The sequence below is a fragment of the Lucilia cuprina genome, chromosome 6 (genome assembly GCF_022045245.1).
Source record: "Lucilia cuprina isolate Lc7/37 chromosome 6, ASM2204524v1, whole genome shotgun sequence".
NCBI classification, from domain to species: Eukaryota; Metazoa; Arthropoda; class Insecta; order Diptera; family Calliphoridae; genus Lucilia; species Lucilia cuprina.
The window spans coordinates 1,542,151-1,569,758 of NC_060954.1; the positions used below are offsets into that span (position 1 = coordinate 1,542,151).

Here is a 27,608-nt window from a genome sequence, read left to right on the forward strand (position 1 = left end):
TCAAAATATCTTAAAACTTTGAAGTTATAAGTTAAGTTATGCAATTTTACGCTTAAAGAGCACTTTAAGCGTTTTTCATAAAACTTTTTTTCGTGGGCATTAAGTAGAATTCACGAGCTTTCCATAGACACCAATATCATTAAGATCGTCTTAGCCAATTAGAAGTTATAAGCGTCTAAACATTTTTGTTATGTGATTTCAACCTTCTATTTGATTTTGTGCTCCTGATACCAAGAAATTTTTCAGCAAAATTTCTTTAGCATTTTTCTCTCTCATTTTACACATTGACATTTTTTGGTATGAACACCATTGACTTTAAACGATCATAACTTTTAGCAGACTCAACGGATGTCAATGATGTTGGTACTCATAAGAAGCGTCTGGATTTCAGCTATCCGATAGTTTAGGTTTCATTTGAAAATATCATAAAGTTTTAAAGTTATTAGCTAATCTACTTAACGCTAAGCTTAAACATTACTTTAAACGTTATTTTGAAAACGCTTTCACTATTACCAGAAAGTAGAATTCACTAGCTTTGCATAGACACCAAAATCATTACAATCAATTCAGCTGTCCAGAAGTGCTGTGTGTTAAGTTTTTGCTTTCTTTCTCTACATTTCAGCTTTTTGGGAGGAAAACTATTGACTTTATACGATCATATCTTCTAGCAGAGTTAACGGATGTCAATGATGTTGGTATTCATTAGAAGCGTATGGATCTTAGCCATCTTGTAACGAGAGTTTTTAGAATAATTTTACTTACTTGGACTATATATACTAGAAGTTCAATAAAACAATTTTAGTTTAGATATAACTTTAATATTAGAAACATTAGTGGGTTGTTAAATAAAATTAATAACAATTTAGTTTAAAGATTTTAAATATTAAATATTAAGAATACAAATAAAAACTTTTTAATTGTTGTATGAGCAGTAATCACACATGTTTGTCTAGCCTTAGAACTCTTTGTGAGGGTGTTGTCATCAGATAAGATAGAGTAAAATGCTGTGTAAACCCGGGAGTTTTTTATATTGTCTAAAATAAATAGAAAAAAACAATTGATGAAAATGTTAGTGGATTTGTCATTATAGCATATTAGTATTATAATTATAGAACCATTAAATTAGACTTTTCTTTAACCATAATCATTTTGTGAAGGCTGTATCAAGATATACATCTGCATTAAAATGTGGGTAAATGTTCTATATGTGGTTTTTCGCAACTACATTTTTGTTTTTGTACTGAAGAGAAGTAGAAAAAGTATGTAAATTGTTTTTCTAAATTTTTAATATAATTTAATGTAAAAGTAAAAATTTTACGTTAGCGATGTAAAAATAAAGAAATTTAACATATTTATGCTATATTTGTTTGCAATTTAGGTTTGCAGAAATTGTGTTTAAATTTTGAGTGTGAGTAATATTTTAGTGGAAATAATAGAGTGGAACATTTTCATTGAATAATTTAACAATTTTAAATCTACAAAATTATTAAAATATTGTAATGTAAAAGTATTTGCTATATCGATATTAAATTGGAAACATTTAACTACATACTTTGTATTTTTTTTCTTTTGCTACTGTTTCTTTTGATGTGATTAATTTACATAATTATATATTAAGGGTTTTGGGTAAATGTACATTAATACTATATTCAACTTTAGTACTACAAATACAGACAGAATTTTAAGCCTCCGCTACAATAAAATATCGATCAAGACAATGTTTATTTTGTATTGTAAGACGGGTGGTAGATATGGAAGCAATTGCAGCAATTGAAATGTAAAATAAGTACAATTTGGTATGCGTTTTCAACAAAACGTTTTAACAAAAAAAAAAAAATCACAGATAATATGTACTTAAATACTGTTGATGTTGTTGCTACTCATACTTGCTACTGTCTGCCGTTGGTAAATGTTTGAATATAAACGTTCGAACATTTATTGAAAGTGTCGTGACGTTATAAATTACATTGATATTTAAATGCTTTTGCGGAGACAGACATGGCTCATTTTCTAAGAGGTTTATTATAGACAAACGATAAATAAAAGAGAAATTCCTAAATACTACTTCAATACTTTAAAGTATTCATTCTTAGAATTGGAAAAAAACAAGCATTTATATGTCTGAATATAAAATAAAATTTGTGGTTTATAAATTCTATGTAAATTTATTATGTATTAAATAAAACTTTTATTTAATAATAATTTAGAGATTATGCACATCTTAGATTTTAAATATTTACCTCTTTTTAAATGAAAATAAAAATCTACTTAGTCTATATATACTAGATCGTATGAGTGTTTTTAAGTATAAAATATAAATCATACGCAATGAGGTGCATTATTGACATATATTAAAAACGAGGACAGTTTTCCTTGTACGATAAATTTGTATATTAGCATATAAAAACAAGTTTTATAAATTTGATTTATTTTGAACCCTTAGATATTGAAAAAGCTTTAAAAAATTCGCTAATATTCCATAAATTTTAACTCATTTTAATATTATAAAAACTCTACAACAGACTATTAAAAATACCAACTTATATCTGATTAATTTTAATAATATTTCATAAGGTAATGCCCTGGCATATGATTGATATTTTATAATAAAAATCACTCATACGTCTTCATTGTTATTAAAACCATACATTTTCAATTTTACTTAAATAAAAAAAACATACTTTTAACACATTTTCCATTAGTAGGTGTTGAAAATGTTGCTTTATAGTCCAAAAAATCTGAAATATTGTTATTTTTAATTATAGAGAGAAAAACGTTACAACAAAAGCATATCTGTATAATGGCTTTGTCTGTATTTTAAAAGGCAAATGGTGTTATTTAACAAGAACAAAAAAATATGTATGTATATGCAAACACGACTGAACAGACAATAAATTATTTCATTAAATTGAGCGGAAAAACAACAGAATTTACAGGGACAACACTATATTTACAAACAGATGAGAGGAAAATTATAGAAAATGACAAAATTTTAACAACTATACAAAACTTAAGTTTTTGGTAGTTTCATTGAATTTTTAAATAAACTAAGAGCGATACAAGTTGTAGCTATCATTAGTCCAATGCTATTGGACATGTTTCAATTTTAACATTTTTTTAAATTTAGTTTTTTTTTTTGCTTTTATTTTAAACTCTACTTTTTTGAAGCTATACACGTAACATTTGTTTTGTATATATGACTGAATACATGTGTAAGCATGTTTTTTTAATTAAAACAAATTAATGATTTAATTGAATATAAAAATATACAAACATTAAAGAGATTTCTTAAACATATAAAAAAGTAACATAAGCTGATAATTAACACAGTGCAACAATGAAAAATTATTTCTAAAAGGACTTTAGCTCCTTGGTATTTTGTTTTCGCTCAAGTTATTAGTTATTTCGAAGTTAGTTTGGAGTATGTTTAAAATTCGAAAATAGTTTGAAGTAAGAGTTACACATTGACCAATAAGGTATGCAGTTGATTTGTTAACAATTTAATATATATCTGCAACACAGTCTAATTGATTTAAGTTCATTTTTTTGTCTTCATTTCATTGACATTGTTTAAAGATTTATAGTTGAAAACAATAAATGATAGTTGTGAAAAACATTTTTGATTCTTACCTTTTTGTGAAATATTTTCCTTTTCTTTAGACCTTTACTAGCTTTCAAGAACAATGTTTGATAAAATTCCAAAGATTAATATTGGGTGATTTTGGTTTCTAAAAAAAAGATAAAAAATACAAAAAAAAACTACTTTGAGAACAAGTTGAAAACAAAATATAAATGATAAAAATAAAACAAAGTGATTTATAATAGGAAAACTACTAAAATTTGTAACAAAAGGACACAAACATAGTTGGAAAACAAAACAACAAAACATTATAAATTGAATAACAAACAGTCAACAATAACAGAAATTAATGATGTCTTTGGAAAAAAAGAAAAAGAAAACAAAACCCAAAAAAAAACAAAATCTTTATCTCTGATAACATATCTGATACATAAAAATATTGCCAGAATATATCACTCAAATAGAAAAATATCATATTAAAGTTATTTTAGTAAAACTTAAATTTCCTTATATTTTTCTTTGTCCTTATTATTGTAAATTTGGCTTGAATTAATATCAGTCTATTTTTTTTTTCTTTCCTTTTCGACGGTGAGGGGAATAATTTGCTTGGTTTACGTTCCCTAGAGAAATTAATTTGATTTATTCGTCACTTTCGGTAGTAATTTAATAATAAAACACGATTCTTGCAAACTTTATGTTGTTGATTGTTGATTTCTGTTGTCGTTGTTGCTGCTACCAACACGTGATGTGCTGTGTATTTTCATCCTGTGTGTTGGCTTTAATGTTTTGTTTGTTGCCACAACCAGTAATAGCAGACAATAAGCAGACAAAAATAAACTAAATAAAACTTGTTTAGTTCTTTTTTTATACTAAAATATATGTACTTACATATGGCTCATTTGTGACAAGAATGTTATAAGTAGATATACAGGCATATGTAATTTTAAACTTTGTATGTTGTATAAAAAAATTCCTCTTAATATTAATTACAAAAAAGATAACAAGATGTTATTCTAAAAAAACATTATGTCATTTAAGTCGTAATAACAGTATTGGAGTTATGACTCTCTTGTCACAACCGGATGCTACGTACATATGTTGCTGTATCCCGTCATTGTGCAACATTTACTGTCAATTTGTGTTTCAACTTTTTCCTCTCTCCCCATAAGTTCATTTCGTAAAGAAACAAAAACAAAATTCCATTTTTATACAAAGTTAATTCTAGAAAAAAAACAACGAATTGCTTCATATTTAAAAAAATTAATACACCAATTTTGAACATTTCAAAAAATGTCTTGTTTTCAATAATGCAAAGTTTTGTTTGTTTGTTTTTAAACAATTTCAGAATTGTTTAGAACAGATGACTTAATATTTTACAACAAAAACAAATAGCATTTAAATTCGACTTTCTATAAAATAAAATAAAGTAGCTGTGCAAAGTAAGAATCTTATATGACTAACGTTTATAACAGTTAAATGTTTTAAAAGCAAATTGTTTTCATAAAAAAACAATATTTTTTAAACTAAATTTTTTATTTAAAAAATTATATATTTTTTTTAAGAGACCATCTATAAACAAAAATCATGTCCAATATGTTTCTATCCATGTTAAAAAGTTTCCAAAAAAAAAAAAAAAACAAAATTTAACAAAATTGCAAAATACAACAGGATACAAAAAAGCACTCAGCATTCATACATACATATTCAATGTTACGACCTGGTTTCTGAAAAAATATACATATACGACCATAAACTCTATTGGTGGCTATGAGTTGTTATTTTTCAATTCCGGCGACCGTTTTTTTATTTGTTTTTTGCCTACAGTCAGTTGGTCTGCTGATGACCAGTGAATGCAACGTCATCATTATATACTATGGCCTTATGTTTAAAGCTAAATCGTGATGCTGATCGTCATCATCATGATTTAGCCACACACACAGATGGTTTTTGTTCTCATAGCAAGTCAACATTTTAAAAAAATATATATATAATAAATATTAGAGTGCTTCAAACTCAATTTTATTAAACTTTTTATTTAGCTTATTTGCAATCATGAACACAGTTTAGCTGTAATAAAAAGGTGCCATCCTAATGTACATTCTTAACTCGCACTATCAAAAAACATTTTTACTTGCATATGTCGCACTGTTTTTAGTTGCATGTCTTTCTTTTTGTTTGAGAACCCCTTTTTTGTCCCGGTTGTTGTTTAACATGGCCTGTTTCTTTTTTGGACTTTTGTTAATTTTGTTTTGTTTTATTTTGTTTTTTGTTTTGGAAATTTTAGCATATGTTGTTTGGTGTTGTTGCTGACAAAAAATGTTTAACTAAGAACATGGTATGGTTATAAAGTTTTTATGCCCTACAATTCATTATTTGATTATCGGTATATGGTTTCATTTGCAACTCTGGTAAACTACTCTACACAAACTCAGAATAAAAATTGAACCAAGTTCGAAGTTAATAATGAGCTAACTAACTAACTAACTAACTAACTAACTAACTAACTAAAGAACTAACTAACCAACTAACTAAATAACATACTTCAAGTAGTTAGTTAGTTAGTTTGAAAGGAGGATGTATACAAATCAAATCCGAGGAAATACACCCAGGCCTCTATCGGGCACCTCCGACTAGAACACTAACCTACTCACTAACTAACTGACCAGGTTCAATTTTACTTCAAGCAGTTTTGATCTTTTCTGAAGTAAGTTTTACCTCATTTTGAATTAAAATTCGAAGCTATTAAGATTCGTTATGGTCTACTATAAAATTTTAACTTTTTCCTTGGTTTTAAGTAAACAAAATATGATATACTGGCTTTAAACAAATTGCCTGACTTTTTGTCTGGCAGTTTTTGCTCCTAGGACAATGAATTATCTTTTGTTGCTATTAAAGTATTCATTTTTAAACAATTTTATATACTTATGCTGATTCATATATAACTTGATTTTAAACATAATATCACTCATACGCCAACGTGTTACAAAATACAATTTAATTTAATGTTGAGAAAAAATTTGCCACAACAACGACATTGAACTTGTTTAGAAAATTTGCTTAGTGCTGCTTGTATTTATTTAAAAAAAAACTAAAAACTACGGTTTTTATTACAACAAAATAATTTCTACTGCTTTCTGTTTGGATAAAAGAGAAACAACAACTTCTAAAAATTTAACTAAAAAGTTTTGTTAAGAATCTGTTTGAATTAGCCTTATTTTCAGTTTTTAGTTTAGTTGTTAAACACCTATTTATTTATTTCAATACATTTACTAATTTCTTTTCTAAAAATTAAGAATTTTAGTAGTTTTTCTTTAAACTAAATCTAACTAAGCAAATATTATAAAAGTTTTAGAATATAAAAGTTCCTAAAGGTTTTGCAAACTTTTATTTTACTTTGTTGTTCTTGTCCACCTCCCACTTCCTGTTGTTTAGTATGTATGTATTTGTTTAAATATTTGTTAATATTTATTCTAGTCACGCGCTACTTTTTCACTGTATTTTGTTTGCCACAAATCCTCAAATAACCTTAACTTTTTTACTTGAAACACTGGTGTGTGGTACATGCCCTAAGCACTACATCTTTTGGCTAAAATAATCCAGTTTTAGAACTATATTTATATAGAACATTATCAAGAAGAAGTGAGGTTAAGGCTGTCTGCAAAAAAATAAAAAACAAAGAAAATAAGTCTTGTCTTTGCAGCCACAGAGTTATGCTTCTTTTCCAGCCATGACTGTTACTAATTTAATTTTTTGTTTAGAGTCTTTTTGTGTTAACTTTAATATACATTCATTGGTGGGTACTGTTTGTTTTTTGATGATATTGGTAAAAAGGGCCTAAGTACTAAATTAAGGATAAACATAATTTGAAATAAAATGGAACTTTTAAACAAAACTTTTTACTTTAAGAACTAAAGAGAATTTATGAAAATTTTTGGAAAATAAATGTGAAAACATTAAAGTAAAACTTAAATGTATGTAAAACTTATTAAATTTTTTAAAATGGTTTTTAAGTCCTTTTTCCCAAAAATCTACTATAAATACTTTGTTATCTTTCAGTTGTTTTTGGTATCTTTAGTACTTTTTCTTTTTTCTATTTAGATGCCCTTATTTGTTTATTTTTTTTTTCTTTGTAAAAGTTGTAGTCGCAAATTTTCATCTAGTTATACTTTCGAACAACAGTAGCTTAAAGTAAAGAAAATTTTTTGGATCTTACTAATTGAATTTCTTTGTCAAATACGTGAGAGGACATATTGTTCATTTCATTTGTATCTGTGTGTAAGTATAACAGTGTACAAGAGAGTAAGTTGGTTGGTTTGGAATTTATTTTGTTGCCACTTATTCCTCATCAGGATAAGATTTTGTAATTTGTTTATATTGTACCAGAAAAGCAGACACCCAATAAGGAATGTGTTGATTATTTCCTTCTTTTTATTTTGGGGTGATTTCTTCTTTTTTTTTTTGTTTCCTATTTCGTATTTTCTGTTGTTTTGTGTATTTATTTTGTATGTAATTAAAATGGTCGTTAATTGAAGACTTTCATTTTAATTCAATTTATTAAAAACAACTTAAAATAAAAAGAATTGAAACAGATATTTGGATATTTAAACCGAATTTTTTTAAGACTTTGTGTGGTTAAGATTTAAATTTAAGTATTTTTTAACACAAAAAAACTTTTAATACTTTTTGCAAATACATGTATTATCAATGACATTTAATTTTTCTTTTACTATTAAACCATTACATTAAGTTTTAATAAATCCTTAATGCATGTTGTTCACTTGTATAGTCATGACATGCATTTTTATGCAACTTTTGACTTTTATCTTTTTTGTTGTTGTTTTTTTTTTTGCATGAATTTTCATATTAATAATTCTTTTTATTAATTAAATGCCATGAACTCGTTAAAATGTCTGACTTCTTGAAAATAATTTCTTGACATGTCACATCCATCATGTACAGTAAAATACTGGGAACAGCATGTATGCAATAACAGCAGCATCAGCAACAACAGCAAGTAAAATATTTGCAATATTGTGGTATTTGTGAAAAAAAACAACAGACTTATCTCTGGTTTTTTGTATGTTTTCTGAATTGTCAAAGGTTTTATTTTAATGAGTCGTAAAAGTGTTTACATTAATTTTTAATGTATTTTATATGCACATGTACATACATAGATATATGCCCGAATATTTCACATACTGTCACAATTGCATTACAGACACAAGGACAACAAACAAACATAATACTGTAAGTTATCTTTATATAATATTCAGGCGTTTTTGTTTTAAAATCCACATTAATATGTTTGCTGTAACTAACCCAGAAAACATTTTACTTTTTTTACTAAAATATATTAAGCATTTGTGAAAAATAAAAAATATTATTAAAGTTTTCACTTTTTTTAAATATTTTCGATAAATTGTTTTTATTTATATTTCTATGATTTCTGACCTAGAACATCATTTGAACTGAACTAGAACTGAACTAGAACTGATCTAGAACTGAACTAGAACTAAACTAGAACTGAACTAGAACTGAACTAGAACTGAACTAGAACTAAACTAGAACTGAACTAGAACTGAACAAGAACTGAACTAGAACTGAACTAGAACTAGAACTGAACTAGAACTAAACTAGAACTGAACTAGAACTGAACTAGTACTGAACTAGAACTGCAATAGAACTGAACTAGAACTGAACTAGAACTGAACTAGAACTGAACTAGAACTGAACTAGAACTGAACTAGAACTGAACTAGAACTGAACTAGAACTGAACTAGAACTGAACTAGAACTGAACTAGAACTGAACTAGAACTGAACTAGAACTGAACTAGAACTGAACTAGAACTGAACTAGAACTGAACTAGAACTGAAATAGAACTGAACTAGAACTGAACTAGAACTGAACCAAAACTGAACTAGAACTGAACTAGAACTAAACAAGAACGGAACTATAAGTGAATTAGAACTGAAATAAGTTTTTGCTGGGTTATTTACATCTATTTGTATTCGATAAACTGTAAGAGAATATCTCCTTTATTTCTTCTTTTTCGATTTCAATATTTTTTTTATTAATGATTAAAAATTTGTGGTTTAAAATAAAAGACATTTTAATAAATTTTTGTATGTTCTTTTCTACAGCGTTTTTTATTTCTGTTGTCCGCTTAACAATCCACAGTTGACAATGATGAAGGATTACATTTTTTTTTCTCACGACATTACGTTCGTTAACACAAGTGTAAAATAAATTGGAATTTAAGTTTTTCTTTTGCGTATATTGTCTTTCCATTAAAAATAGTTATTTGCTTTAATAAGGAGCTTTTTTTCACATATTATTTCAGAATTTTTTTTCTTTGATTCTTTTTTTATATTAGGAGAAATCACAGCTGTATTTTTGCGTTTTTGTGTAAATAAAACAAAATTTATTTGTATTGCTGTTCGAAATATATATTTACTTTTACCAATGATTGGTGGGTTTGCTTTTTGTTTATTTTCTATGATTGTTTTTTCAGGGTCCTCTTATCCCTGACGAAATGAAAACATTTTTTTTAGATATAAATAAATAGTTGAAATGTACTCATATTTACTAGTTACTAGTGCTGCTACTGCGAATGTTATTTTTTTTAGTTTTGTTATTTACATTTGTCATGCCATAGTTTTAAACCCTACTCATGTCCAAAACACATAATGTAACGTTTAGAGGACTTTAATATAATATGAAAATATTATACAGATTATTTGTAGCAAAATGGAAAAAAATCATGTTGTGTAATAATAAACCTGATGTTGAACTTCTCAAAAATTTTAAAAATATTTTGCCTAATTTTGAATATAATATTTGTTGATATGTGTGTCATCATGACAAACAAATTTGTCATAAACGCTAAATCTTTACGGAAGATCTTACTGCTCTTACAAATTCTTCAGAAAGGTATTTACGCATCAATATAGTTTAAAGTGAATGTTTGTATATGTTATGACACCATAGTACGAGTAAAGGAAACACGTTAAAATAAAAACCTTGCTAAGGCCTTATTTTACTGTAAGGAACTGAAGTAAGGCCTTCTATAGAAAGCCTTCTAATAGTGAGTTAAGCTATTTTTCTGTTGGTACGTTTAAATATTTACAACACTTTCATTATATAAACCCAAAAACACAATGCCGCCTAAAATAGGTTTTGCTTATGCTGTTGTGTGTTAGTGATGATATGTTTCATTTTTTCATCTCCTGGTTTTAACAGTTCATTACCCAGAAAAAATGACAATATAAAAAATATATTTTTGTATATTATGTGTATGAAGAGACACATTTGAAAGATGAAAAGAAACCAAAATGTGTGTATAAAAAACTTTTTTTTATTTTTTGGTTCATCATTTTAAACAAATTGTAAAAAAAAATATATATTTTTGGGCTCTTTTTTTTCTTTTGGTGTATTTAGTATGAGTTGCAAAAAAAAAGGACAAAGTAATAATAAAAGACATTCACGAGCGTCTATATGTTAGTAGTTTTTTATAAGCAATTACAGTGTAACAAAAATATTTGAAAACATAATTTGAAAAATAAATTTGGGGCGTTAAAAAAACATATTTATTGTCTATTGGATTTACTACAAAATTCTCTAAGAAGATGTAACTGGAGTTTATGTTTCGAGCTATGTTTAAAAATACCTTCTTTCGTATTGATTTAGTATGAATTTTTTTGAGTTTCTCTAAAACTTACATTCGTATCGAAATTTTTTTTTTTAAATTTTTATTTTTACCAAATAAACTTTACATGTTGTTGGTTTTATAGAAAATAATAAAAATAAAGAAAAAATAAAACTAAAAAAACACATCCACTTGTAAAATGTATGTATGTGTGTATTTGCTTGAAATACTTGAAATGAACATGAAGGAGTAAATGATGACACTAAGTAGATGTGTAGAGTGTAGACTAACAAGCAGCAAGAAAAAAATAGAAAAAATAAACTTAGAAATAGCAGAAAATATGTGCTAAGAGTTTTCTAGTTCGGCGAGTTTTTAAGAGGCTCTAATGACACCCAGCCACCCAAGTAGTTTAAGATTTTTCTTCAATTTTCTGTTAAAACATGAAGTTGTCATTTGACATAAGTGCTTACTTTAACTCACACACACACACACAAACGCACTCACTATTAGTACATAAGAGTATGAGTAAGTATAATAATAAAAATACATATTTTATAGCATACTTTAGGTCTTTATTATGGTAGTTTTTTTTAAGGAAACCCTTTAGTAAAAAAGGGTAAAATTTTTATTTGTCAAAATTGTTTGCTTAACCAAATACATACAAATAAACATAAAAACGAGGAAAAAAAATAATTTAAACAAACATTTACTAATGATGTCATTTTGTGGAAATAAGAAAATATTATTTCCTTTTCTTGCCATCAGCAGAATTTGAAACAAGTTTTGATAAATATTAAGTTATATATAAAATAAATGCCTTTATCTTTTAGTTTGTTAAAAGATTATTTAAGCAAAAATTGTAAACTTGTTTGTCCAATTTTACTTGTCTTAATTACTCTAGTTTCTAGTTTTTAATTATTTCCATTAAATTGACACTGTGTCAACTCAGCTGTATCAATACAACTAAATACAATCATCATCAATTGGATAAACTTGACATTTTTCTACAATGACTCTAGATACTGACAATCGACATGAGTTTTTAATTGAATTGTTCTTCTATGCCACGTTTGTATTCTATCTTGATAGAAAACGATAAATGAAATTCCAAATTTATTGCATATAGTTGTAACCTTGGACAATGCAATAAATTTGTTAAAAAAACTATATTGAAAGACAAACTTTAAACATTGAGGGTAAAAGAAAGTTAAAATGCAAAATAAAATTTTATATTGTGATATTATTTGAGTTATTTGTATAAAAGATTTAGTTAGCTCTAAGCTTCATGAAAAAAAAATTACAAAAAATCGGATAATGAACAAAAATATCTTTTAAACTTTATTATTTTTTATTGTAAAATGTTTACATAATATTTTAAAAGAACACCTAAATGTATACTTAATATTTAATTTATACCATATGTTAATCATGTTAATCATACGCACCATATATTTTGAATATTAATAAATTGAACAAGGAATTTTCAATGTGTTTAAATAAACAATTTAACTGATTATTACAAAGCCATTAAATTAAAATCTCTAACATCAACCTTCTGAAACATTTTACAAAATTTTAATTAGAATTGTCATATAAAGATGCAAAACTAAAGAATGACAACCTAAATCTCTTTATATGAAAAGCATACAAATACTTCATTCATTATTTAAAGACAACAACAAATACATAAGCTAATTTGTTCGAATTTTGCATTCATAAAGTTAAGACAGTCAACTAATTCTATGTGTATGTATTTAAAACAAATAATATATAATAAATGATACATGTAAAGTTACTTATAGAAAAGATATTTTTATATAAAATACTATTTTTTTCAATCTATTATGAAATTGTCACAATGACAACATTTTGTAACATGAATTGCCTACTTAAGATTTTTTGTTTCTTTTTGACATTTAATTCTACACACTTATTCTCTTAGTTATTTTCTGAAATTAAACATTGAACATATTAGTTGACTTTAGATAAAAGAACACATTTTTGAATAGTTCTTGCTGTTGGTAATAAAATTTTTATACGTCAGTCATTGTCAAAAATTTTATAGGATTTTGTTATTAAAAGTTTAAATTTACATTCAAATTTTCCAATATGACAGTTTGGATGGGTTTGTGTATGTGTAAATTTAGCACAAACAATAAATGTTTCCATTACTGTGTATGTATTAAATAGTATTGATTATAGTCTAGTTTCATGCCTTGACTACTCCTTAATATAAAATCAAATCCATGGTTAAGTGTGTAGCATTGAATCTAGTTTATAGTTTAGTCTACAAAAAAGTCTATAGTCCAGTCTATATTCTAGTCTATAGTCTAAACTATAGACTAGACTATAGTCTAAACTATAGACTAGACTATAGTCTTAACTATAGACTAGACTATAGACTAGACTATAGTCTTAACTATAGACTAGACTATAGACTAGTCTATAGTCTAGTCTATAGACTAGTCTATAGTCTAGTCTATAGTCTAGTCTATAGTCTAGTCTATAGTCTAGTCTATAGTCTAGTCTATAGTCTAGTCTATAGTCTAGTCTATAGTCTAGTCTATAGTCTAGTCTATAGTCTAGTCTATAGTCTAGTCTATAGTCTAGTCTATAGTCTAGTCTATAGTCTACTCTATAGTCTACTCTATAGTCTACTCTATAGTCTAGTCTATAGTCTAGTTTATAGTCTAGTCTATAGTCTAGTTTATAGTCCAGTCTATAGTCTAGTGTGTAGTCCAGTCTATAGTCTAGTGTGTAGTCTAGTCTATAGTCTTGTCTATAGTCTATATTCTAGTATATTGTCTAGTCTATATTCTAGTCTATTGTCTAGTCTATATCCTAGTCTAAAGTCTAAAATACAGTCTAATCATTAGTGTAATGTAAATTTTAAGCTTTCCTAAAGTATGTTTGAAACATTTAAGTATTAGAACAGTATCAGTACAACTAGGTATGTGTGTAAGTATGTATATGATTTTTGTATTGTCATATTAAATTGTAACATATAAATTGTCATGCTGAGTCTTCTATTCATAAAAATTTGTATGACTTTCAAACTCTGCAGCGGCACACATGTAGATTACTAGTAAAAATACCGTAAAACAAATTTTCACAAAAAATTTAAATAACACACTTGAATAAACACAAATGATATAAAATTATTAAATGTTGCTGCAAAAATTGTTATCAACATAAAATTTTAAGAAATTATTTCCCCTAACAATTATGCTAAAACCGAAAAGCCTTTTGTAATGTTTATGAAAACTTTTGTAAAATTTTGTTAGGTATTTTTCTTGTAAAAAACTCCCTTCTTTCCCTTCAGCTTTTAAATGGTGTGAACATAATTGACACAAACACTTTTAGTTTTTTTTTAAATTGAAAATATGTTTTGTACTCTTTTTAGAAAATGTCTAAGTATGCCTGAGTGTTTGGAGTTTTATGTATAGAAAAATTTCTTTATAACAACATTTCAATACAATTCAATGGAGTGGAAAAAACTTGATCAATACAATACAACACATGCTGCCATCAATACTTCTTACAACCAACATATATACTTGAGTACTTCTACATGTAGGTACTTTTATCCAAATAAATCCATTTATTTGAAATATATAATAAAAATAAAAAAAGTTATAAAAAGACATCATGCAAATTTTGTTTTTGAAAATGTTTTTTTGTTTAAAATAGCTTTTGTCAAAAAAAGTTTTTAGAAAAGAATTGTAAAAATAAGAAACTTTTAAATAATGCTATTGAAAAGTTATAAAAGTTTTTTTTTTGTTTTTGGAGGAGGATTTTAATATTGAACGATTTTTTTTTATTAAAAACTTATAAAGTCCTGAAATTGTTACACAAAATTAAGCAGAAAAGAAAGTGTATAGAAAGTAAAAGAAAAGAAAAATATTGAATTTTATAAAACAGAACAATGACCTTTGACACTTAGCTGTAAGTAATGTTTAGAGGGTGTAAATTAAGGGAGTAAGAAAAAAATATTTGCCATTTATAATATAAGTGATAGAGTATTTATTGAATATAAATGTTACTCATACGCACCCTATGCTATTAGCTATTTTTTGTTTCGTCTATAGTACAGGCATAGTATAGTGTTTTGTGAAGTCTATAGGTCAATTCTAAAGTTTATTCTACAAATGGTCTGTAATCTTGGACTAGACAAAACTAATTCTTAGACTAATCTACTATATCTGTTTTGAAATCTACTCAAATCTATAGTAGTGATAGGAGTTAGGATGTATGTACATGTTATAAATAAAGTTGTAATGTCTTGTGTATTAATATAACTCATACGCTTCCTATGCTACAACCTACAGTCTAGTTTATGATTTAATATTTAGTGAAGTCTATAGCATAAAGTCTAAAAAATATTCTAGTCCTAAATGTGGTCTAAGGTCCAGTCCAATCTACTATAAAGTTTAGTATATTTATAGTTAGTACATAGTCCGGTCTATAATTTAGCCCATAGGCTAGTCTTTAGTATAGCCAAAAGACTAGTCTATATATTAATCTAATGTCTATTCTATAGTTCAGTCAGTAGCCTTGCCTGGGTACAATTATTGATTGTAATGGGAAGATCGTAGGAAAACCAAAACTAAAAATATTTTTTTATTAAAACATTATTTTTTTTTTCTAAATGGGAGCAATTTTTATAAAACAGGTCGTCACAAACTCCCTTCTAATAGTTCAAGTAAATACGTTCAGTAAGATTTTTCTCTTTTTCCTAGAAAATATCATAAAGAAAAAAATGTTTTATGAATATTTCAAATACTTTTTTTTAGTTTAGCAGACATTTTAAAAAAGATTGCAAGTATGTTTATTATTCACATATTTTTCTGCTTTTAATATTAAAAATAAACAAGCAACACGTGCCTTTTGTAAAAATATTTATTACAAATATACATACGCCAAGCTTAAGTATCCTTTTTTGTCTGCCCCTATATATATGGCAAGAAAAAGATACATTTAACCCTCATAGTATTTGATATAAAAGACTAAAATAGAAATGAAAATACGTACAAATAAATGAAAATTGTGAAAAGAAAATCTAGGGAAAAAATGCTGTATAACTGATAAAAACATACATTAAGCTCACTAAATGAAAATTAATTTGTCTGGACTCTTGAAAGAGATATACTATTACATACTTTTATGGTAAAAATAGCTAACATGCAATCATATATAGGGAGGGGATGAAAGGTTGATTTATAAATATGTATAAACCACGAGACAATGAGCTTAACAGTGGAAAACAAAAATGTGGAAACAATGTTGTTGTGTTGCAATCAATGTTGATGTGTTTATTTTGATTTTAGATAAACGAAAAGAAAATATCATTAAATACTATTTATTGTAAGTTTTTTGGCAATTCTTGATGTCCACTTCTCTTATGAACATAACTGTACATTAAGGCAGTAGCTTTTGATAAGAACATAAAATACAAATTAGTTAATTATATGTTTTAAGTAAAATTAAGCTGCTTTGATTTATCAGCATCAATTCTTTAAAAAATTATTTTTTTTTTAAAATTACATAATTAATTTTCTTTTGGAGTCTCCCTACTCTTTACACATTAAACATAGTTAATTTTTATTAAAAAAAAATAAACACATACAAAAACACATAATTATAAATAAGGATTCTTTTACACAATATTGTCTACGATTTACATTACAAACAAAAATGAATACAAAACACAAAAATTCCGCAAGAAAAAAGCAGCTCACCAATCTCATTCTTGTCCAGACAGCCCAGCTCAGTTAACGAACGAGTGAACATATATGAAATGAAAACCTTTCAAGGATTAAATTTAAGAGATTAAAAGTGTTGCAATGACACAAACGTAGGCCACTTAAGACAGCATGTGATTTATGTATGTACGAGCAGTATTAACATTAAAGTAGTTTTTTTTTACAATTTCAAGTACAGAAAGGAACAGTGTACTAACTTAATAAAAAACCTAATATAATAAACCAACTTTAAGTAAAATACATTTTTGTAAAATGCTTCAATGTATAGTTTTTCTTAGTATAAAGTAAAATCATAAAATTTGACTTATTACACTTTAAAACTAAATAAACGTTGGTATGATATAATTTTTTCTTGTTTGTGTTGTTTTTCCCCTTTAATGAGTAGAGTTATTTAAAAAATTAAAGGTATTATACAAAACAAATTATCAAATGTTTATAAAGCAATGTTTCATAAAACATTTCTTCTATAAACCTTTAGTAACTTGTTATGAATAAGTCAGTTAATGTATGTGTACATACGAATTGCACAAACCTGCATTGAAATGAAAACCCACATTTTCATAAAAAATTTTTTCTTTTTGTTATATAGAAAATATTTTAATACTTTTAATTAAAACTGAAAGCATAATAAATAGACCATAATCTGGATGAAGTCAAAAGTCTTTAACAGTTATTCACCATTGACAAAGATAGAGGGAGAGAAAGGACAAGAAAAAAATGTGTGAATTAAAAACTGCAAATGTGTAAGTGATCTTGTTAAACACACATACAAGAAGATGTGCTTTTCCTTTAAATACTTATAAAACAGGAATTAAGAAATTTTTATTAAAATAAAATAATAGCTCGTAAAAAGAAAGTTTTTTACAATTGTCATAGAGACATACAATTGTCATAGTTTATAATTCGGTAAAAGTATATTTCATAAATTTAACATAAGTTAAAGAGATGTTTTGTCTTTTAGAAAAATTAAAAAATTTATTTTATAAAGATCCGCAGGCTCAAGTTTTGAGTTGAAAATCTGTTAAATTGAAAAACTAGAACAACTTTAACAAAAAAGTCTGCCCTTCCGCTGTTCAAAAAGTGGTAAAAATGTGATAAACCCTAAAGAAAGTGAACTCCAGGGGCTTACTAAATAATTATTTTATAGGATAATTTCCTAAAAATATCCTTCGAAAACTAAAAAAAGAAAAACAAAAGACTTGTAAAAATTACCCTCCTTATAGTTGATTTTTTCATGTAAAATAATACCATTTAATTTGATATGCATAATTTTAAAAATTCTCCTCTCTAAATATTCTAACCGTTTATTTTCTGATATTGCCTAATAATTATTTCTGGTAATTTAAATACCCAAAACCAATTAGAAGGTAAATGAGGAAAGAAATTTAATAAGAAAATTAACAATAAGAAATAAACAAAAAACAAGAGAATAAACGAAAACTTAATATTGTTACTTATTACAAAGACACCGTAGCCACTCATGAATATAACAATATTGCAAACAACACAAACAATATTAAAGCAACCCAGTTAACCAAGATAAATAACATGTTTATGTTTAAGACTTAGTGTGCTCCTTAACCAGTGTCTTTGATCTACTAAACTAGAACGATAAACACTAACCTAGCGGAGGGCACTTACCCTTATGTACAATTAGATTTGTATTGATTTTATGGTTATTTGGGTTACTTATCTACTAATTATAAATTGTCCTTATTTATATTTATTTAATATTTTTGTTGTTATTTTGTCTATCTAGTCACGTGCTGTTTATATTCTGTATAGTTATTATTTGTTTTGGTGGCTTCTATAATTTTAAGTACTTTTTTCTCTCTATTCATTCTATATCAAATTGTCACCATAATTATAACAACAATATAAAGACAAACAAACACAAGTATATCTGTATGTATCATAACACAGATACAAACAGACATATAATATGGCTAAGGAAGTGTATAAATAAACGATTTACACTACACAAAAGGAAACGAATAAAATGTTCTTAAAATTATATAAAAAAACGTTCTTTACTTCAAAAGGTTGTACTAAGTCTTCTTTTAAAATAAATTAAATTCATTAGCTAATGTGAACAACTTCTATAGAACTCTCTGCAGCTGATAAAGTATCTTTCATATTAAGTGTTATTTCTTATAGAGTAATTGTCTGTGTATTTCTTATTTATGAGAAGTGTTAGCAAATGTCATCATATTTAAAGATGTTTGCTTTTGTTGTTGTTTTGTTTGCACTCCTAAATTTAATAAACATTTTTTAATTTATAGCAAATTTGTCAAAAATAATAAAGTGCCATAAAAATATAATTTATTAAAAAATTAATTTTGTTAAAAAAAAACGAACTTGACACCATGTTTTAAAAGAGAAGACTTGAATGAGATAAGATTATAGATACATATGTAACTTTAATTAGATTAGATTTTGTTGATCTAGATTTTCTGCTTAATACAAAAATGTTAAAGAATTTAGAAATTTTTAAAAGGAAAAGTCTTTTGACTATATTTTATTATAATTGATAAATTTTATAAGACTTGTTGAAAAAAATCACATAAATAACACACGGCGTATGAGAATTATTTTTATATTATATTACGTATACGTAACTGTTTTATATTGTTGTAAAATTTGATAATTATTAACTTGTAAATAATTATTATAAAAGTATTGCAAAGGGATTTTTAGTAAGCCTATTAAATTTTTGTACTCGCCCTCCTCCCCCTATAAATGTATACAAAATTACTAATATGTAATTAATTGCTAAACTCTCACTCACTATTAAAGAAAATCATTAATATATTAAAAATAATTTAAATACTTTTCAAAGAAGCAAAGACATATTTGCCCTTAATAGAATATTAATTTTAAGTACCGCCTGATTTAATTTTTGCATTCCTAATTATTCTTTAACATTATAAACCAAAGGCAGAGAAATTGCCAACAAAAATACAGCATGACAACAATAGATAACAAACAATACCAACTTCTTAGTAAAATTATAAAATCATATTCTGTATGGCAAACAAATAAGGGTATTTAAACATAAACATAAATTATTCTTGGTAATTAATCATCTTTTAAAAAGTTAATAATTTTACGCCCCACAAAACAAACAAAAACACACATACACAGCACACAAATACACACAGTCATCATTTACATAAATAAAGCAATCTGGAAACAAACAAGGGGGATGGTGGCAGCTTTAAGTTGCAAGGATTCAAATCATAATTGTGAGCTTAAATTGTAATTAAAATTATGTTAATGAAAATTTCCACAGAAAAGTATATAATGTTTTTTGAAATCTTTAGGGAAACAACAGGATATTTAATTAAAGCTCTAATTTGAAAAAAAAACAGGGAATGATATATATGATACATATATTTGTTTTTTTAAGTATTTCTACTACAATACTTTTTTAAGTCTTTATGAAAAATAATCAAAATTAAAAAAATTTTTCAAATTTTATTTAAAACCTAAAGAAATATTCAAATATGTTGTTTAATAAACAAATTTGCTATTTTAGAAAAAAAAATATAAATTTGCGTTGTTCTTTTTATATTCATTCGTAGTTGCTAATTGTAATTGACATATTTAGTTGTCATATACATTCTCAGACTAAACTAGAAATTTCTTTTTGTTCTTTGTTTGATTGACATTTATGTGATTATTTAATATAAAGAACCAAACAACAAAACTGTGTCCAACCATTTCTCATTCAGTTCTAGTTCAGTTCTAGTTGAGTTCTAGTTCAGTTCTAGTTGAGTTCTAGTTCAGTTCTAGTTCAGTTCTAGTTCAGTTCTAGTTCAGTTCTAGTTCAGTTCTAGTTCAGTTCTAGTTCAGTTCTAGTTCAGTTCTAGTTCAGTTCTAGTTCAGTTCTAGTTCAGTTCTAGTTCAGTTCTAGTTCAGTTCTAGTTCAGTTCTAGTTTAGTTCTAGTTCAGTTCTAGTTCAGTTCTAATTCAGTTCTAGTTTAGTTCCTTTTTCATTTCCATTTAACTCATTGTCAGTGTCATTTATATGTATTATTTTTAATATACCACTTTATTGTCTGCTATTGTTTTCATTTCGTGATTTATTTTTTTTTATTCCCTGATGTTTTAAAAAATGGTTTTCAATTTAAAAGTACACAAACACTGCAGTGATGCGCTTTTAATGCAACAGCACAGTCACAATATTGTACACAAGCACATGATTAATGTGGTTTTAACGAAAATGTATGCTCATACACATACACACATATATGTATACATATTTGAGCCTTTAAATATGCTACACTATTTTCAAATACACTCAATCTCAAACCTCTCAGAAAGAATTATTTGTATTCAAATGTAAAGAGTACACATACAATCTAACTTGTATGCTTGAGATTTTATCTGGTGTATTAAACCATATGGCATTGTGAATTGCTTTTATGTGTATAAATGTTAGAGGGAGAGGGTATGCCAGAGCGAAGAAACAAAACAATCACAAACCATTACTTTATAATAACAATAATAAAGAAAAGAGTAAATGTATTGAAATATTGAATCCTTTTATAAAATATTATTGTTATACAAAGTTACAATGTATATTTTTTCACTTTACAGAATTGTATGTTGTAAATGGGGATTTTGCTGTTATTGTAGGGATAAAGTGTATAAGATAAATAAATATAAAATGTAGTTTAAAGAAAATAAAATATGAATAATATGCCTTTAAAGTATGCAAAGTTTTAGTATTATACAAAATAATATACTTTTAAAAGACTACATACACAGATATGTTATTTATTAAATTTAAATTTATATTATTATGATTTTGCTTTTCAACATTTACTAGACCTCATTGCAAATATTTTCACATCATTAAAAGCACGTTTTTATAGCAGCCCCATCGAAAATGTGGTTTTAATTAAGGACACACAACCAACACACATTCAAATAGTGTAAGTGTGAGGTTTCTGGGCCACTTATGTTTGTTTTAGTAATGTCTTTTTTACATCAACTGTTTGTTAACGTTAATTATCATAATTAACAAATATTTTTTTTTTTTTTTTGAATAATTAATACGTATTTGTGTTAGGCGGAGGGTAGGAGGGAAAAAATAAACGTTTTGTTCAACTAAAAATCAAATTAATAATAAAACAACACGTACTATTTATACAAACACAAGACCAGAAAAAAACCTAACATTATGATAAGCAGAGACGAACATTACATACCCTACAACTATTTTATACTTAACATTGAAAGAACATAAGCACTTCGGCTCTATTTCCCACTTATAAACTTATTTGTAACACAATAGTTTTTAATGCAAAAATTTATTGAGGAAGTTTTTTAATATTATAATTATTATATTTTATAATGTTAAAAAATATTATAGAACAACAAGTAAACATGTCCCTTCCTTGTCCTTGTACATGTCCTGCACACTTCTTCCGCTACAAGTAACGATCACTGTTGGCCTCTTAAGTAAATGTTGGATATTTCTTTTTTTTTGTAAAAACGGAAATAAAAAGGAATTGTTTGAAAAACAATAAATAAATGACCCGTTTTTTATTTACAATACAATAGCAAGTACTCCATATTGTGGTCATTTAGAATACGTGTGTGTTTTTTCGAAAAATATCAAAAAAAAAAAATCAAAGTTATTAACACATGTATAGCACACAAACACAAATGAAGTTTAATAGATTAAGGAGGCTTCCGAAATCTATAGACGGAAGTGGTCATAAAATTTAATTTTAACTTGCAGAATATTTTTTCTGGCATTATTTTTTCTCAAAATATTTCCGAAATCAGATAATTTATTCTGAAATTATGATTTAAATAAATTTGTTTGTTAGAAAAAAACTGATTCATCATCTAGAATTCCTTTTTGCTAATTCAGAAAAAAACTATAAAAAGAACTCATTTAAAGCAACTACCTTTATACATCTCTAATATATGTGTGTACAAGAGTTTGTTGGTTTAAAAAAAAAAAAAAACAGGAAGTTGTTGTCCTCCATGTGCGTATTTTATGTGCTCAACAAAAACACAAAAAAAACTGTAACTTTTTTGCTTGCAAAAGATTGCTTTTAATTATTTCCTGATTTATTTATGGTAATAATGCGTGGTCTGCATAAGAATCTACAGAAACGTGTAGAAAGAATAAAAAACAACCGAGTAATGGTGGCACAAAAGTGGTTTTTAAATACATGTGGCTTTTAAATTATAGTGCAAAACACATACAAATAAAAATTATTTTACTGAGCATATTATACACATATCACAAGATAAGTTGTTAAAAAAACGAAAGGAAATAATTCACTTTTTATATAGTAATTGTAGAGCAGTTAAACAAAAATTTTATGAAAAGTAAAACTTTAAAAATCATTCTAACGAAATCTTTTTAAAGTTAAACATTTCAACATTTAAAAAAGGGTTACGTGCTAAGATTTTTTAATATATTTTTTTAACCTGTTTAATTAAACCTCAAAGCAGTTTTTTAAAACTTTGAAAAAAAAATCTTAAAATAATTAAACCGATTATATTAATAACTTTTGCGCCAGTCATTTAAGACATGCAGTCTGTGATATTGCACTATAATCTTGTCTAGTCTTAAAATCAGCTAATGGTAGCATTAAATGCCCTGCAGTAGTTGGTTCAACAAACGTAGACATACAACAAATACTATTAACAGCTTGTAAATAAACATAAAGTAGTTGTACATAGAAGACATGAGCATTTATATAAAGCAGAGCTTTGTATTTATAACAGAAAGGAAACGACGACAAGTACCAAATTTCGTAAACAATCCCAGCAGTTTGACAAAGAATCTATGGATCCAAAAATACAGCCAGTTCCGCTAACGTCTATATATGTGATTCACACTAATTTGAATTAATTCAGGAAAGTGCTCTTTGTAAACGAGAGTGAAGATAGTCGTGACTTAAGTGTCCTTTTTGTAATATAAATCTGAGACAGTCTTCACTTTACAGCTCCCAAGTAATCTAGAAAGTAGATACTTAAGAATCAAAATTAAGTTATTAGATTCATTGCCTTACATTGACTTCTTTGAACTAGCTTTCTGGCTGTCTCTTTGTAATGTATGAAGTGAGGATAGACTTCCTTGAAGGACAAGTTTTGTTTGTATAGAGAAGAAAGAGAACAGGACTAAAATTAGTTCTCAATGTGCCGTTCTCTGATGCAAAGGCAACTTTTTGATCCATTAAAAGATTATGAAAGCCACGTACATTTTGGAAGTTAAATTTTATAGTTTTGTTTTCTTAGGTTTTCTAACAGACACATGTACATGTAAACAGTACCATGACTTCGTTCCCTGTTAGCTATAAATGACGTTAGCTGCTTTAGATTTAACTGAAGATTAAACATTGTTATATACATATGTCCTAGACAATTTTCATTTCTGCAATGTAAAAACTCAAATAAATTTTGTCTGATGATAACAAAAGAAACAAATCCTGTACGTAGAACAAACAAATTTAGATTAGCAACATACATATTTTGATTTCTAATATGAACACAAATTTGTAAAAAAATTTTTTTGCTACATATTTTGAAAAAGAAAAAACTGTTAATTCTGGTAAACTACAGACTAAAATGTCGAATTTTTAGATTTCCTTTTTTAATACCTCCTTTTTATTTCCTATTTCCTGTCAGTTTCTCTAATTACTAACAATTCATTTGTATTAACCAAATTCTCATTTCAGCAAACCTTAATATTGCTCTCTATAAAGTAAGAAAAAAAGAAAAAACTGTATTGGTCAAATGTCAATTTAAATCTTCATTGCCAAATGTAAATTAAATTGTAATTTTTGGGAAAATAAATCTTAGCAAAATTTGCAAATAAATTACAAATCAAAATCTTAAACTTGTAGAAATAAAAGAAAACTTTTGTATTTTTCGTCTTTTTTTTTTTTTTGTTCATTTCTATGTTAATGGCCTATTAATGACCCAGAATTAATCACTAAATGTAATTAAAGAGCATTAAGTTGGAAACAATAAAAGCTAATTTAGCAAAAATCTACGAAAAAGAATATATACGTAGAAGTGAAAATAAATTATAAAACAAAATACAAAAGCATAAATAAAAGCAGTGAAAGGCATAAGGAGATAAAATAAAACTTAACACAAACTTTACCTTAGAAAGTTAAAGTCTTTTAATTTTTGATTTTTTTTTTGTTTATATAAACAGCTTAATGCTCTTGGCATTTTTTGTCTAGGTGTGCCGATCACTGCTTTAACCAGAAGAATATTGTTTTGAAAATATAAATTAAGTGTCTTTAAAAGCTGTTATTTTGAAAAGCAATGAAATGAGTTGGAAAAATTAGGTTTTATATGTATATATATTTTTTTCTTTAAGGAGAATAAACTTGTAATTAAAGTTATAAAGTTTTTAATAAATATACAATAATCTTAATGTCTAAAATGAATTATTAAAAAGGTTCGGGTTAAAATAAATGTTGTTCTTAAACAAACGAAGACCCCTAAGCTAAATAAAAGAAAAATAATTCGAAATGCTAAAGAAAATCAAATGGGATTTAAGATTATAAATTTGCTTTTAAATTTTGACTACGGGCAGAACTGTAAATTCAGAATAAAAAGTAAATTTTCTGATGTCCACATAAGTCAAAATAACGGTATCAGTGAAAATCATCAAAATCGGTTTGTAATTGCCGGAGATATGATCAAGGACTTTATACATATATGTTCGGTTCTTTATATTAACAATAACTATAGTGATTGTTTCCAAATTGCTTAGGAATCAATCATTTATAAATTTAATATATCTGCGAAGTTTGCACATTGACCTTTCCTATTAAAACTTCATTAAATTATGAAGTATGCTACTTTAAATTGCTTAATAATTTCCCCTTTATACTAATATTTTGCTTTTCAGAATTTACATGCTTGTAACATTTTTGAATTCATTTCCTTCTTTTTTTCGTATGTAATTTTGCCAATTTAAAATCTGCAATATTAGTTAATAAATATTGTTTTATTGGACCTTAAATTATGAGTCTGTTATGAGTTTAATGTTTGATGTGTATTGTCAGAGCCAAATATTGAAATGCACATAAACATTACAGCCTCTTTTGCAGATATGTAATACAGCGAATTCTCCATATACACACATATATGTATAAGTAGATAAGCCTTTGAATGTTTTAAAATTTTGCAAAAAGTTATGTTTCTTTTTGCCAGCCACTGTAGTTAAAACATTTCTAGCAAAATGCAAAATATGATTGTAAAGATAAATTTTGAATGTATGTGTGTGCTTCCTGACATCCTTTTATACATATTTACATGTTATTTATATTAATATTTTTGTTTTATCTCTTTGTTGGTTTACATGTGTGTTTGTGTGTTGTCAAGGTAAAATTCATATAGAACAATTTCATACCTACATTCACAGCTCAACAATAAAGAATGACAATAATAACAGCAGCAGTAACAACAACAATAATACAACAGCAATGTCAACAACCAAACATACCAGCAAGCAATACATTTATAATTATACGTTATATAGTTAAAAGGGCCAACCTATAAGTTCTTTAAGTGTAAAAGAAATTACATGTTTTAACTGAATACTTATAAAATTTGGTTATCTTTAAGAAAAATTATATATATTTTATCAATGACTCTCAAGATCATTAGAAACTTTATCAACTACTCTCGTTTTCATAAATATTTTGCCTTGGCATGAGTCGGAATAAAATGACAATCATAACAAAAAAAAAGAAAACGAGAGAGAAAAAATTGTAAATGTTGGCACTCATACAAACAACATTTCATTTCATATCATTTGGTTTTTAAAGTCATGTTGTTCTTGTTTGTGGCATGTTTTGGCAACATTATAACCAAGAGACAGACTCTCTCTTCATATACATTCATACAGATAGACACCAGAATACTAACACTTTGATAAATAAACTCGTTTATACCTTTTATAGAAGGCAGAAAATTGTAAAATGTTTATTGTCACAATAAACATAATGACAATAAGGGATACGGAAATAACCACATTTGTGCACGTGTGAGTGTGTATATAAGCTGCAGGATATAGCATAGTTTTAATAACACACAAGTTAAAACATTGAAAATTAAAGAAAATTACTATAATCTGTTATGGTTAAAACTTAAATATTACCACATGAAAATATATAAATAAATTGGAATTTGCTACAATATAACAAGGTTTGTATTCCCTTTAACATTTCCTTTATTCATATTGTAACTTTTTCATCATATTAAATATGTTTGTATCTGTTAGGTTTAAAATATTTGTCTTTCCAGTCAACTAGTTGAAAGAGGATATAAACCACATGCGTAAAAATTTGGTATTTTACACTTAATGAATATTAATTATTTAAACTTTTACAGCAGGAACAACAATAAATCACAAACATTAATAAAAGGCCACTGCTGTTGGTAAAATCATGTTATAAGTTTTTTAGTCTATAGTCTAGTATATAGTCGAGTCTATAGTCTAGTCTATAGCCTAGTCAATATCCTAGTCTATAGTCTAGTCTATAGTCTAGTCTATAGTCTAGTCTATAGTCTAGTCTATAGTCTAGTCTATAGTCTAGTCTATAGTCTAGTCTATAGTCTAGTCT

General features: G+C 26.3%; 1 long non-coding RNA gene across 1 annotated transcript in view; it reads right to left on the bottom strand.

Annotated features, from left to right (window-relative positions):
- Positions 1-802: 802 nt before the first annotated feature.
- The window catches only part of LOC124421038, a 28,593-nt gene continuing 1,787 nt past the window's right edge, over positions 803-27,608 (bottom strand). Inside the window, exons 2-3 of the long non-coding RNA XR_006941487.1 lie at positions 3,631-3,728; positions 803-1,034 (exon numbers count right to left, since the gene is read on the bottom strand). This is a non-coding gene — a long non-coding RNA (uncharacterized LOC124421038). The remainder of the gene's footprint in view (positions 1,035-3,630; positions 3,729-27,608) is intronic.